Raw genomic sequence first — 14,795 nt, 5'->3', positions numbered from 1 at the left:
TTGATTTTACCTTGCATTGCATCACCTATTTGAATGAAAGCATGCTCGTTTTAAGCGACAGATTTACAGATTTGTTGGTGCAATACTTTAGTTTGGATCATGCTTGAAAAGCAATGTTAGTTTTCATAACTGAGCTAGGACAAACATTTACACAATGCACAAAAATGCTCATACGTTATTTGCAAATGATGGCACTTTGATGAGAGCTGATACATCAGAGACAATTCTGGTTAAGTATATTAATTATCAAGTAAAAGATTTTAACTAGTTTCTACTCCAAACACATTACTTTAACTGTAGAGTCATGATTTATGTGTCTGACCGATTTCTCAAAGCCCATGTAAAGGATGTTGCAAATGACGGAGGTGTCCTCCATGTGTTTGCAGTCTTTGGCAGTGGTGCTCTTATGAGGACAGTCCCACAGGCTCTTCTCATCACCAGAACTTCATTCATGTAGATGGGAATCATACCTATGGAGACGGGATCATAAAAGGCTTTGAATGGGGACCATATCTGTCTATCAGTCTGTCTGTCTAGCGATCATTATCTGTCTGTCTAGCTAGCTGTTTTGGTGGTTGAACTTATGATATTTATAGTCAACTGCCACTTTAAGACAGAATGCACAGCTCCAGTATAATGATACACTTCTGATTTCTTTCTGTTTACGTTCACATCACTTTGACTGTGTTTACGAGAATGGATTAAAAAGGTTTTTCGAGAATGGAGTATGGATCACGATCAGTTGAACCCCTACTATCTATCTATCTTTATATCTATTTATCTGTCTGTCTATCTGTCTGTTGGTTACATAGAAGCCCACCTTGGCCCATTCGTGCCCCGGTCAGAGCCTATTTAGTAGTGCCGAAACCCACACCTCTCTTCACACCACACTGGCGGACTGCAGGTTCCAGCAATCATCACACACCGTACCCCACTCACCTGTCTGGAGAATGAGAAGGAGCATGGTCACTGGAAGTCATAATGCAGCTGTTTTTTGAATACTGTTGTTATTATCTTCATAAGTCCTCATTATTATAACTCAGTTATAAAAGTTAACTTTATCTGTTCACCATTGGATTCAGTTTGACTCTGCGAGCTCAGCCCTGTGTGAACAGCGGCCCGGGCACACAGCTGACTACAGCAGCTCCTCCATCAGGACAGGAGGCGCTAGAGTTTGCCTTTCTGAACTCCATAGCCTCATGGGCCTCATTTCAGGACTCATTCAGGCCACTCAATAGATCCAATTCAGTGGTATGTTTCTATGCAGTTGCTATGGCGGTGTTTGGTCTTTTGGATTTAAGCAAATAAATTAAACGATGAACAGTAAAAAAAAAAAGGATTGTTTGTAATTGATTTGAACTATTTGTAAATAATATTTTTATGTTAAAGCATATTCACTCATATAAGAGTGGATTTGTGAATATGTCAAAAACATTCGGCACAAAAACAAAACGGCAAAATGTCAACTATTTTATATTTTTCTATTTACATATTACCTAATTCTCTTTCATATTTAAGAATTATTTGACTTAAGAATCTGATCATGTGTGATCAGTGACATTTTGAGATGTTTTTTTTTTTCAAAATGGTGCTTATGCTATCTTTCTGTTTCTTAAATACCACTTGCTTGATATTTTGTTTTATAATGAAGTGGTCCAAGTAAATTTCAGGCAAAAGTTAAAGCCACTTTGTGATCAAAACAGCATGGTCTGTTTGAAAGCCCTAAAAAAATTATTTTAAAACTTTTTGGCATCCTACTAACAAACAGCAGCAAATTGGCCATTTATAATTATATATATGGTTGTTACAAATGGTGCAGCTCAGATCAAATTAACATAACATTTGATACATTTTACAGGTAAATTGGCTGTTGGGCATTTACAGGCTTTGAGATCAGTTTTAACACTTTATCATGTATGTGCATGTCTGTGGTCAAGAGGTCGTCCTATAAGTCTTTCTGATGGTTAGGCCTATATAAGACTTGGATATGTTTAACTAGTCAGATACAGTCTTCTAATAAAATTTAATGCAGTATTCCATGAGTTTCCAAGTCATCTCACATGAGGGTTTTGGATCTTTGTGGTAACAGCCAAACCACACCGCAAACTCTCTTACACAAGAACTTCCAAATGTCTGGCCAGAAAGGTCCACAAAGTTTGCTGAACACCATGAGATCATTACCTGAAATCTGATTTTGGAACCTGAATCGCAACTGAACTAAGGCTGAACTCCAAGCAAAGAAGTTATTATTCTTAGAGTTATTGATTTGAACAAACCCTAAAGATGATAAAATGAGTTATACTTATAAGACAAAAATATCAGTTAACAACCACCCAGAAAACCTTAGCAACCACATAGCAATATGCAAAATAAAAATAAAAAACAGAGGTAGTGAGTTTTGCATGCGAAAGCACCACTTTTTTCCAGAAAATTTATTCATTTTTGCGGCTTTAAATGTCAAACTAAAATGCAAAGTTAAAATACATTTTAGAAACTTCTGCAGCTGTGAATTATCATCATACATACATTCAGACAGTTGAGATGATGGCAAAGACTGAATGTCATATATAATGAGTCTGCTGCCCAGATTTTTCAGTTGTTTATTTGTTTATTCAAGTGTTTCTGGCTGTGTGTGTGTGTGTGTGTGTGTGTGTGTGGTTATGTCACAAGTCTGCACTAAAGATAACTGACATCTAAAAACAGCAGAAAACAAAACAAATGGCATTCAGTTTCAACAAAATTGCATTTCTTTGAATTAGATAGTGTGAAATTATAATTATTTTGTGAAGTTCTTTCATTCTTCTTTTCAGCCTGTGTTTTAAAAACGGTTTGTGAATTTGGATGTGAAATCAGTCATTTTCACCATTCCAGTAAACTCTGACACATCTGTAGTGAATCATAAAGTGCAGAGTTTGCCAGAGGCTCGTCTGACACACACTCATGTTCTCTGCGTTACTTCTACCTTCCGGACAAGAACACAGAGAAACCTGGCACTTAAACTGAGCAAGCAGGGGCACTTTTGCACTTACTCTTCTCTTCTCTTCTCTTCTCTTCTCTTCTCTTCTCTTCTCTTCTCTTCTCTTCTCTTCTCTTCTCTTCTCTTCTCTTCTCTTCTCTTCTCTTCTCTTCTCTTCTCTTCTCTTCTCTTCTCTTCTCGCGAGATGTAGGAGAGTGGTGGAGGGTGTGGTGGGGAAGAACGTTTCTTTTTCAACTGTCCGCTTAAAAAAATTCTTTACTTGTTTTCTTTATTTTTTACACTTTTCAAAAAAAATTCTAATTTTGTTAAGTTAGTTTTTGGTTTGTGTCGTTTTTCAAATTAATTGGCGAGTGTGAGAATGGCATCGGTCCCAGGTAAGCGTCCGCAGAGACTTTGACGTGCGCCATCTCCTTATTAACAGTGGGAGAACAAATCGGTTACGAAAATATATCTTCGGTTCCTAGGATGAACAAAGTGGTTGTTGATTTTCTTAAAGAGGAGCGACTTGTTGCGAAACTTTTTGAGAGTGGCGTTGTGATTAATGGAGGTTTCTGTCCAATCCTCCCTTTGGCTACATTAACGTCTAAGGTGATTATTTCGAATGTGCCGCCGTTTATTCCCGATGTCCAGGGTTCTAAATGACTTGGGACTCTTGGGGGGGTCCCCTAAAATTTTATTAATTAGCAAACAAATGTATGATCAAAAAAGAGAGAGGTAATCGAAGCCCTCACCCCGCTGCAAATATCTAGATACTTACATCCCCGACCCACCCATATAGACACAGAGTAAAATGAAATTCTGAAAAACTATCTATCACTTCTTCTTGCTTTACTACTCCTTCCAATACTTCCCGAAAACAATTTCACTTGATGATTTGAGTAGCTCTTTTTGTAAAGTTCTAGGATGATTGGGGTAATTCTCCGTTCAAACACCGATAAGAAAGACAAGGGTTCACGAACTTCTGTCTGCGACTGTGTGGCTCTGTGCGCCGACAGACCAGTCTACATTTGGATGGTTAACATAAATATATAGCCTACAGATACAGCAAAGACAACGTCGGCAGTATTGACGGCAAAATAGGCTACAGCATATTTCATTCTGTATTGACAGGAAGTTTTTTAAAGCAGAATTTGATGAGAATTTGATGCAGTTGCAGATACCATAGAGAAAAAGAAACACTAGGTGGGAGGCGCCGAAAAGCGTGCTGTTTTTGCATCCTTGATATCTGCAATTTCCCCCAACAGCCATGTTATCACATAAGCACAATTTACCCTTCAAAAAAGTTGTTGATCTTTCCTTTTCCTCTTTTTCTTTCCATGTGGAGGATGCCAAATTAAGAAAAATAATATTAGCTTCCTAGATTGCTTACCAAGCTCTCATGTGCAGTCATGCTCAAATCACATTCACTTTAATCAACTCACAGACTTGAATTAAGTCCTGGTTATCTTTCGTAATCACTGACTGGACAAGTAACGTTAGGTTGTTAAGCTAGCTTTGAATAACTAGTCTAGCTGCTAGGTCTGCTGTTAGCTGGCAGATCATTTGGCTTCATACACATAGGTTACAGCTAGCAAGAAACGTTGACAAACGTACTCTTCTACATTACACTGGGTATCTCTAATGTTAGTTAAAGCAACTTTTGATATAGGATCTTGAACTCCTAATATTTTACTATAAGCAATTAGCCTTTCGCCAGCCCCTCCCCCAAAACGGCCATTGTCCAATCACACATCATAGCAACCGTTACTATGTAAGGCAGTTCCGACAAACTTTGACTCCAAGCAAGATGGTGAAGCGGTGCGCCCACGGTGTTTGTAAATCGGACACTAGAATAGAGCTGTAATCGGGCCTTAAAAGTTAGGCCTGACAGGACCCGAGCCCGACAGATTTCGGCCCGAGCCAGACAAGTAACGTTACATTTTGATTAACAGCTTTTTAAAAGCCCGAACCCGTTTACAGCCCGACATTATTCAAATGTATGCACGCACACAGCTCTTTTGCCTTTTGTCAAGAATGAGTCATTTATACATGTTTTAACATAATTTATACATGACTAACGTAATAGGCCACTTGGAAGTTTGAACAAAGAAATAAAATAAGTCCTCTGTGACATCGTAATATCTCAGAACTCTAAATAGCCCTAGGTATAGACTCATTTAGCCTATAAATAGGCCAACGCACCAATAAAAACGAGTCTTTCTTAAAAATTTTAATTAAGATAAATTCTAAATTAAGATGGGTATTTGGCAATAACGAAATTAATTATGATAAAGACTCTGCCTTATTTGCTTCGCCATAGCAACTGACATTTAATAAAAGAATAATGCCAACATTAGCCTATATAGGCTAGCCTATATGTCTACATTATGCATTTAAGACTCAATTAGTATTTAGTTATCATTTTTAAAACCTTTACTCACCAAGATAATAATAAAAATAGCTACTCGCAATAGACAATAATAGACCATAACATATGAAAGAGAACTTTCCCGGCAGTGCAAGAGCATGACTGGTACACAAGGCTGTGCTGGTTGCATTTGAGGTACAGGTCATGTTGTTTCTCAGATTTCGCATTTTTTCCCTCCACGGCATACTGTAACCCCTTTTGCCTCGATCTGGAGGATATTGCGGAGGTATTACTCCAAAAAAGGTCACTAACACGCACGGGTATACCTCTTCCCGTCATGGCAATCTGTCGCGCTGGTCGTGTTTGACCATTTGTTTGTCGGAAGTAGCAACAGTAACTAAGGGGGGCGGGGCTCGGCGAAAGGCTAATTATGGAGATATAAACACAATCGAAGCACTTACAGGATTTTCATTCAGGATTTCACTCTTTATGATGTCTCTTTTTGCCGCGTTCATCTAGTATGTGTCTGCGGGAGCACCACAACTATCTGTGACGCTGTATAGGAACTCAATTGGCTAATAGCTGCCCTGATTGCTGCCTTGCGCTAGGAAATCAATTAATTACCGTTATAAATATAAAACGTCACTAAAACCTATAATTTTCACAATCATTTTAAATGTTAAAATATATTTGTTGGGGACCCCCCAAAATCCAAAAATGAATTCTTATCCCTAATGACTTATGGAGAGTCCGGGACCTCCCCAGACCCCCCTCATTTCGAACCCTGCCGATGACGTTATTGAGAGAGAACTCGTTAGGTTTGGAAGAATCGCGAGCCCATTAAAAAACATATCACTGGGTTGTAAAAGTTCGGAACTTAAACATGTGATGTCGTTTCGATGACAAGTCTTTATGTTTTTAAAAGAGCCAACGCTGGACATATCGTTTCGGGTCATGGATGAAAGTAAGTCTTTTATGATTTATGCTTCTACAGCTGGTTTAAAGTGCTTTGAGTGCGGTGACGTAGGCCACAAACAAACTGCTTGTCCTCATAGAGTTCAAGTGAACATGAATGAGGAGGATAACGTTGATAATGTAGTATCTGATGTAAATGAGCCGACTGGAGACAATAGCCAAACGAAAACGGTAACCGAACAGGCTGTAGCTGAAGTACGTGAGAGTGATAATGAAGGAATTGTGGTTCAGGAAAATACAGTACAAGATGAAAGTCAGTCTATAGTTGTACAAAATGATATGGATGAGAATTTGTTTGAGTCTTGAGACTGCAAGCACTAGCTAAGTTGGAATGTTTAATCAGAAAATGGAATGTACTGTAGAAGGCCTACTAGAGGATGAAAATAAGGCAGATATGAGGGATGAGGAAACATTCTCACAAATGTCAGGTTTTTCTGAAGCATGTTCTCAAATGGAAGAGGGTAATTTTTATTCTCTACAAGAGCTAAATTATTTTTTGGATGAGACATTTGGAAGAGCAGTAGAAATTAGTGACTTTTTTCAGATACTGAGAAATTTGTGAAATCTGTGGTTAAAGGTGCCATCTGTCATGTCTGGCAAAAAAATCAAGTCATACTCCACATTCCATACCAGATGGGGGCAGTATGCCTCAATAAAGTGAATTGGTCTACTCTAGAGTAACAAACGAGAAACGGCATAGTCTCTATGCTCCGCCCCTACCTTCACAACAACCCTACAGCCATTGCCGAAGCCTAAGAGGACGTTTTGCCTCCAGAGGAACGTTGGGTGATGTCAAGTGATTTTGAAACATGACATCTTCAAGCTACTCCCCTTCACCTTTACCAGTGAATATGTTCCTATTCGTACTGTTCATATTACATTTTGAGTTGTATATACACATTATTTGAATTAAATTAATTTGACAGACAGCATTCTGTCAACATCATTGGTCAACATCAGACAGCTGATGTTGACCAAGCTAGCGCCAACCAACGTAACCAGAGCTGCCAACTCTCAAGCATTCACCGTGAGACACACGCAATTGACTCTTTTCACACGCTTTCACGCCACACATCAATTTTCTCACGTACAGAAAAACCACGAAGCAAAGAGGACACGGAGACCAACAGACTAGACAGAGCAGGTTACTTATGATATAAAAAAATGGGTAAGTTATAGCTAGCTAATTATCAAATGCAGCTACGGTTAGCCATCGCTAACATTAGCACGTTTATCGAACAGCCTTCGATACATTTCTATGTTATAACTTCCCGAAAAAAAATACACAAACATATAAAACAAACTTCTAGCGAAATACTAACAGCATCTAACTTACCAATCCAAAAGAAATGTCGCAAGTTCGGTGTCGAACCTCATTTCTTTCAGGTCCATCAGTTGTCTCCAGCGATTGAAAGCAGTGCCGATGTTTACTCTGGTTCGGCTCCTTTTCTTATCGGATTTGATTTGTGATTCCGAGCGCGGTTGTTTCCCTGTAGCGGGTGGTGGTCTCTTGCCAAGGGCTTCAGTCATCCTTCCGCTCTCTTCCCTGAACTGAAATGAAGTAGTGGGCTGTACTTTCCACACGATTGACATCAGGTTCAAGTACGCCCACAAGCCGTGCGAGTTATTCGTGTATTGCAGGTTGGCTGATGGTTATGTTGCCCGCATACCGCCTCCCATGGCCGAAACTGGTATTGCGACACCAGTCGGGCCGGGACTAGTAATGCTAATGCTAATTAAGGCTGATATCTCTGCAGCACTATAACTTGACATTCTTTTAATCACATCATCGCCCTTATTTCTTCTCATTCTTTTGATGCGTGTAGGTCATTTTTTTGGATATTTTTACCTCAATTTTTGCACATGGCACCTTTAAATTACAGCGTACTGTTGGGTTGGATGAACTGACTGAAAAAAAGAGATTTAGATTGAGGAAACTTTAAAAAAAAAATTAAAGAAAAAATTGAGAAAGCGTAAAGGTCCGTCTTCACAAAATTAGTAAAATGACTTTGATGCACTGGGTGTTTTTCCTGTCCTGTATTTTTCTGCTTTTTGCTGTCTCTTCCTCTTTTATGAACATGGGGCATATGAGAATAGGCTCTTTTAATATAAATGGAGTGAGAGATCAAAATAAAAGAGCTATACTATCAGAATTTATGAAAATTAGGAAAATAGATATTATGTTACAGGAGACTCATTCTGATAGGTCTAATGAGATAGATTGGGGTTTATGGTGGGAGGGAAAATATGCACTCAGTCATGGGTCTAGTACAATTGCTGTAGTTGCTATTCTGTTTTCAAAGTTTTTAGCTGTTGAAATTTTCAAAATTGAAGAAGTAGTAGCTGGAAGGGTGTTATTTGTCCATGCAGAGGTTGAAAGAATAAAATTTTTATTTATCAATGTCTATGCACCAAATGTTAGGTCAGAGCGGATTAAGTTATTCTTAAAGATAAAAAGTTTTATCTCAAAATATGATAAAAGTGTTTGCATAGTGATGGCGGGAGACTGGAATTGCACTGACAATTTTCATTTTGATAGGAATAGTGAAGAACCACATTTTCAATCAGGTGTAGTGCTGTCTAAAGTGATTCAAGAGCATGGTTTAAATGATGTATGGAGAAATAGGAATAAAGGGATAAAACAGTATACATGGATTAATGAAGGTAAAGGGGCTAGATTAGATTAGGTTTTATATGAGTAAGTTTTTTAATAGTAGAGTGATGGATGCTGCCATTATTCTTAGTGGTTTTTCAGACCATCATATGATAACTATAGATATAAATAAAAAAACAACATTTAGATTACAGCATTATTGGCATTTTAATAAAAAATTACTATATAATATGTTATTTTGTGAGAGTTTTACTCACCTTTGGGAAAATTGGAGGTTACAGTAAAATAATTATGAAACTATAAGTCAGTGGTGGGAAGTTGGGAAGGTGCATATTAAAATTTTTTGTCAAAGTTATGAGTCTCAAGTATCACTTAAAATTAGAGATACTGTGCAAAATTGCAATCTGAAATGGAAGAAATGGAAAAGATGATGATGGATAATGAAGAAGGGATTAGTAAAAGAAATGAATTAAGAAGTTAGAATTGAAACATCTTTTACAAGAGCAAGTTAAAAATGCTTTAATAAGGTCACATTTTTGTTCTGTTAAAGATATGGATGCTCCCAGTGCCTATTATTTTAAACTGGAGAGAAATGTGGTGCAGCATAATCCTATGCTTTATCTAAAATATCCAGATGGGACAATTACGGACAATCCAGATGAAATGAGAAAACTTGCTGTTGGTTTTTATTCTGGTCTTTTTAATGCTGAACAATGTGATGATGAGAGTGTTGTGGACATCTGCCAAGATCTTCCTAAGTTGCAATCAAAACAGAGAGAAAATCTGGACAGTGACATTACTTTACAAGAGCTCACAGATGCAGTTGAACAACTTTCAGTGGGACGTTCGCCGGGTAATGACGGGATAACTACAGGCTTTTATCACCATTTCTGGAAAGTTTTGGGTCAAGATTTTTATGAAGTAACAAAAGAGTGTTTTCAAAATGGCTGTCTTCCAAGTAGCTGCCGAAGAGCAGTATTGTCATTGTTACCTAAAAAAGGGGATTTAGGATTTTTGAAGAACTGGAGACCTGTTTCACTTTTATGTACAGATTATAAAATTCTGGCAAAATGTTTAGCGAATAGGCTGAAAAGAAACTAGGACACAATTATTCATAGTGATCAGACGTATTATGTACCTTAACGGTCTACAACCCGAATTCCGGAAAAGTTGGGACGTTTTTTAAATTGTAATAAAATGAAAACTAAAAGACTTTCAAATCACATGAGCCAATATTTTATTCACAATAGAACATAGATAACATAGCAAATGTTTAAACTGATAAAGTTTACAATTTTATGCACAAAATGAGCTCATTTCAATTTTGATTTCTGCTACAGGTCTCAAAATAGTTGGGACGGGGCATGTTTACCATGGGGTAGCATCTCCTTTTCTTTTCAAAACAGTTTGAAGACGTCTGGGCATTGAGGCTATGAGTTGCTGGAGTTTTGCTGTTGGAATTTGGTCCCATTCTTGCCTTATATAGATTTCCAGCTGCTGAAGAGTTCGTCGTCGTCTTTGACGTATTTTTCGTTTAATGATGCGCCAAATGTTCTCTATAGGTGAAAGATCTGGACTGCAGGCAGGCCAGGTTAGCACCCGGACTCTTCTACGACGAAGCCATGCTGTTGTTATAGCTGCAGTATGTGGTTTTGCATTGTCCTGCTGAAATAAACAAGGCCTTCCCTGAAATAGACGTTGTTTGGAGGGAAGCATATGTTGCTCTAAAACCTTTATATACCTTTCAGCATACACAGAGCCTTCCAAAACATGCAAGCTGCCCATACCGTATGCACTTATGCACCCCCATACCATCAGAGATGCTGGCTTTTGAACTGAACGCTGATAACATGCTGGAAGGTCTCTCTCCTCTTTAGCCCGGAGGACACGGCGTCCGTGATTTCCAACAAGAATGTCAAATTTGGACTCGTCTGACCATAAAACACTATTCCACTTTGAAATAGTCCATTTTAAATGAGCCTTGGCCCACAGGACACGACGGCGCTTCTGGACCATGTTCACATATGGCTTCCTTTTTGCATGATAGAGCTTTAGTTGGCATCTGCTGATGGCACGGCGGATTGTGTTTACCGACAGTGGTTTCTGAAAGTATTCCTGGGCCCATTTAGTAATGTCATTGACACAATCATGCCGATGAGTGATGCAGTGTCGTCTGAGAGCCCGAAGACCACGGGCATCCAATAAAGGTCTCCGGCCTTGTCCCTTACGCACAGAGATTTCTCCAGTTTCATTGAATCTTTTGATGATGTTATGCACTGTAGATGATGAGATTGGCAAAGCCTTTGCAATTTGACGTTGAGGAACATTGTTTTTAAAGTTTTCCACAATTTTTTACGCAGTCTTTCACAGATTGGAGAGCCTCTGCCCATCTTTACTTCTGAGAGACTCTGCTTCTCTAAGACAAAGCTTTTATAGCTAATCATGTTACAGACCTGATATCAATTAACTTAATTAATCACTAGATGTTCTCCCAGCTGAATCTTTTCAAAACTGCTTGCTTTTTTAGCCATTTGTTGCCCCCGTGCCAACTTTTTTGAGACCTGTAGCAGGCATTAAATTTTAAATGAGCTAATTAAGTGGATAAAAGTGTAAAATTTCTCAGTTTAAACATTTGCTACGTTATCTATGTTCTATTGTGAATAAAATATTGGCTCATGTGATTTGAAATTCCTTTAGTTTTCATTTTATTAAAATTTAAAAAACGTCCCAACTTTTCCGGAATTCGGGTTGTATTATGGATAATCTTTTTCTTTTAAGAGATGTTGTTGATCTGAGTTTTAAAGAGAATATTAATATGTGGTTTTTGTCTATAGACCAAGAAAAAGCCTTTGATAGGGTTGACCATTGATATCTTTTTAGTGCTTTGAGTTCTTTTGGTTTTGGTGAAAAGTTTATTTCTTGGGTAAAACTGTTATATCGAGATGTTTCTGTTCTAGTGAAAGTGGGAGGTGGGTTGAGTGCATCAGTCCCTGTAAAAAGGGGAATTAGGCAAGGATGTCCACTCTCTGGCCAATTATATAGCATTGCAATCGAACCACTATTAAGACGAATTAGAAGAGATCTTAAAGCTTTTTTAATACCGAATGATTTTAATTGTAATAAAATTGTATTATCTGCTTATGCAGACGATGTTACTGTTTTTATAAAGGGACAAGATGATGTCACCAATCTTACAAAGAGTCTAGAGGTATATGAAAAGGCATCTACTGCAAAAGTTAATTGGAGTAAGTGCGAAGGATATGCAGTAGGTCAATGGCTTAATCAAAGGCTTCCAGATTTACCGGGAGGGTTAAAATGGGGGAGGGAAGGTTTTAAAGCTTTGGGCGTTTTTTTAGGTTCTTCTAAGTTTCAAGAAAAAAATTGGGAGGGGATGCTGGAGAAGGTGGTGGCCCGATTATCTAGGTGGCGATGGCTATTACCACACATGTCTTATAAAGGGAGAGTGTTGGTCATAAATAATTTGGCTGGGTCCACACTATGGCACAAGTTAATGGTGGTTGAACCACCAGAAGAATTGGTGACTTCCATTCAAAAGAGATTAGTGGATTTTTTCTGGGACGGCAAACACTGGATTCGTGCTGCACAACTCTATTTGCCTCCTTGTGAAGGAAGACAGGGATTGATAGATATCAAGTGCAGAATTCAAGCGTTCCTATTGCTTTCAGCTCAAAAACTTTTGTGTAGAAAAGACTTGGTCTGGACTCGTACTGCTGGTGCAATCTTGTGAAGAATAGAAGGGTTGAATTATGATCTGCATCTTTTTTGGATAAAAATTCAAGAGATGGACTTATCAGAGATCACATCTTTTTATAAATCTGTGTTGGAAGCATGGGCAAAAACTTTCCAGATTAAAATAGTCTTTGAAATCCCGAAATACTGGGTGTTGGAGGAGCCACTGTTCCATAATCCAGTAGTTCATGGAATACTGATGTCTTCAAAGAGTCTACAAGAGAACATGCTGAGACGAAACTGTACAAAATTGAAAGATTTGGTCGGTTCGGAGGGATGGAAGACTGCGGAGGAGATAATGCTTTCCACGGGTCTGCGATCACGATGCCTGGCTATCCGGTTTTGGAGGAAATACGTTCTTTTTTGCCAGGACATTATAGAGAACTTATACAAAGAGAGGATCTGAATGAACAGACTTATGTTCCACCTCAGAAACTGCTTATTTCGTCAGCTTGTGACACCAGTGTGTTGGAAGACCATCCATCCATAGAGGGCTCTGGAATTTTTGAGACATGGACAGTTGATGAAATGTCTAAAAAGGTTTTATATAACCTATGTGTTAAGACTGTTCATAAAGAGGCACTGAAAGAGCGGCAGCCATTGAAATGGATAAGGAGTTTTGGGCCTAACTTTCCCTTGAGAGATCAGTGGAGGTCCCTGTATAAGTCTCCAATAGAGAGGCGGACTGGGGATTTGCAGTGGAGGCTAATTAACGGGGAAATAGCTACAAACAGATATGTGTCTCACCTTAATCCAGCAGTTAGAGGGGAGTGTGAATTTTGTGGTGAAGAAGAGACTGTGGAACATCTGTTTTTAAATTGTAAACGATTGGAAGAGCTTTTTAAAGTTTTGACGGAATGGTTTAGAGGTTTTGGTGAAACCTTTTCAGAATGTGTTTTTGTAGGGGGTGGGTGTAAAATATAGAATGTCAAAAAAGATCATCTTTTTGGCACAGCAAAACTGTCCATTTGGAAGACTAGGAAAAATAAACGACTTGGTATTGGTGGTTTGGACCCAGTAAAAATGTTGAAGGGTTTAATTGCAAATAGATTGAAAATTGAATTTTCTTACTATGTTTTGGTGGGAGATTTAATAACTTTCAGAGAAAATTGGTGTGTAAAGGAAATTTTATGTTGTATTTATGAAGAGCAGCTTGTTCTTAATTTTTCAAAAAAGAAACTGTTGTAAGCATGGTTTGGTTTTTACATTTGACAAAAAGTGAAGGCAAGATGTCATGAATGAGGATTTATTGTAATAGTAATGATATATTGAAGGAATTTTGATTGTAATCAATAAAGTTGTGTTAAACCTCTCTTCTCTTCTCTTCTCTTCTCTTCTCTTCTCTTCTCTTCTCTTTTCTCTTCTCTCCTGCATTTCAGTCTCTAATTCTCAAAAGTCTCATATCTCTACATCTGTCTCTCTTTCTCTGGTGTTGTGGTTCCAGCACACAAGCTGATCATCGGAAACTAATTTACAACAGAGCTAAGACTTTCATTCGAAGTAGAGTGACATTGCCTCTTTTATTCTTTGCATGTGGATGAGAAAGAGAGAGAGAACATTGGAGGGAAAAAGGGCCTGTCAAATGGAGAGAGAAGATGAAAAATGAAGTAGGACAAAACAGGTGAAGAGATGAAAGCAATGCATAAATGTGACAGAAAGTAAATGCATTTTAAACAAGGTGTCTTACGGTTCTGGGTGGTGCAAGGTGGTTGTTTATTGATCCAGGACACTCTTGCTTTGATAAGAAAATAACCCACCTCTACTCAACATAACTTAAAAATGCTAAGAAAAAAATGATGGACAACTAATCTTGAATCTTTAAGTACTGATCCAAAACACCATCTCAATAAGCATTTTGATATTTATTCTCTTTTGTAAGCAAGATGGGAACAATTGTTTTGAGAATAACCGCAGGCAAAACACAACATCAGCAATAAAAACCAGTCAAATGTGCTTTTGATTCTGAATGGATCGCATGCACTTCTCAATCAGCATGACAGCACTGCACATACAGGGGACTCTGTTAAATCAGATTAAATTGCTACGTTAATACGATATATTGGTATAATATATTGCTGTCAGGATACATTATTTTTGTAGGCCACAGAAACAACTATTTTAGCACTTCCAGG

This window comes from Carassius carassius, chromosome 33, assembly GCF_963082965.1.
Source record: "Carassius carassius chromosome 33, fCarCar2.1, whole genome shotgun sequence".
Classification (NCBI taxonomy): Eukaryota; Metazoa; Chordata; class Actinopteri; order Cypriniformes; family Cyprinidae; genus Carassius; species Carassius carassius.
Note: the sequence above shows the minus strand (reverse complement) of the source record.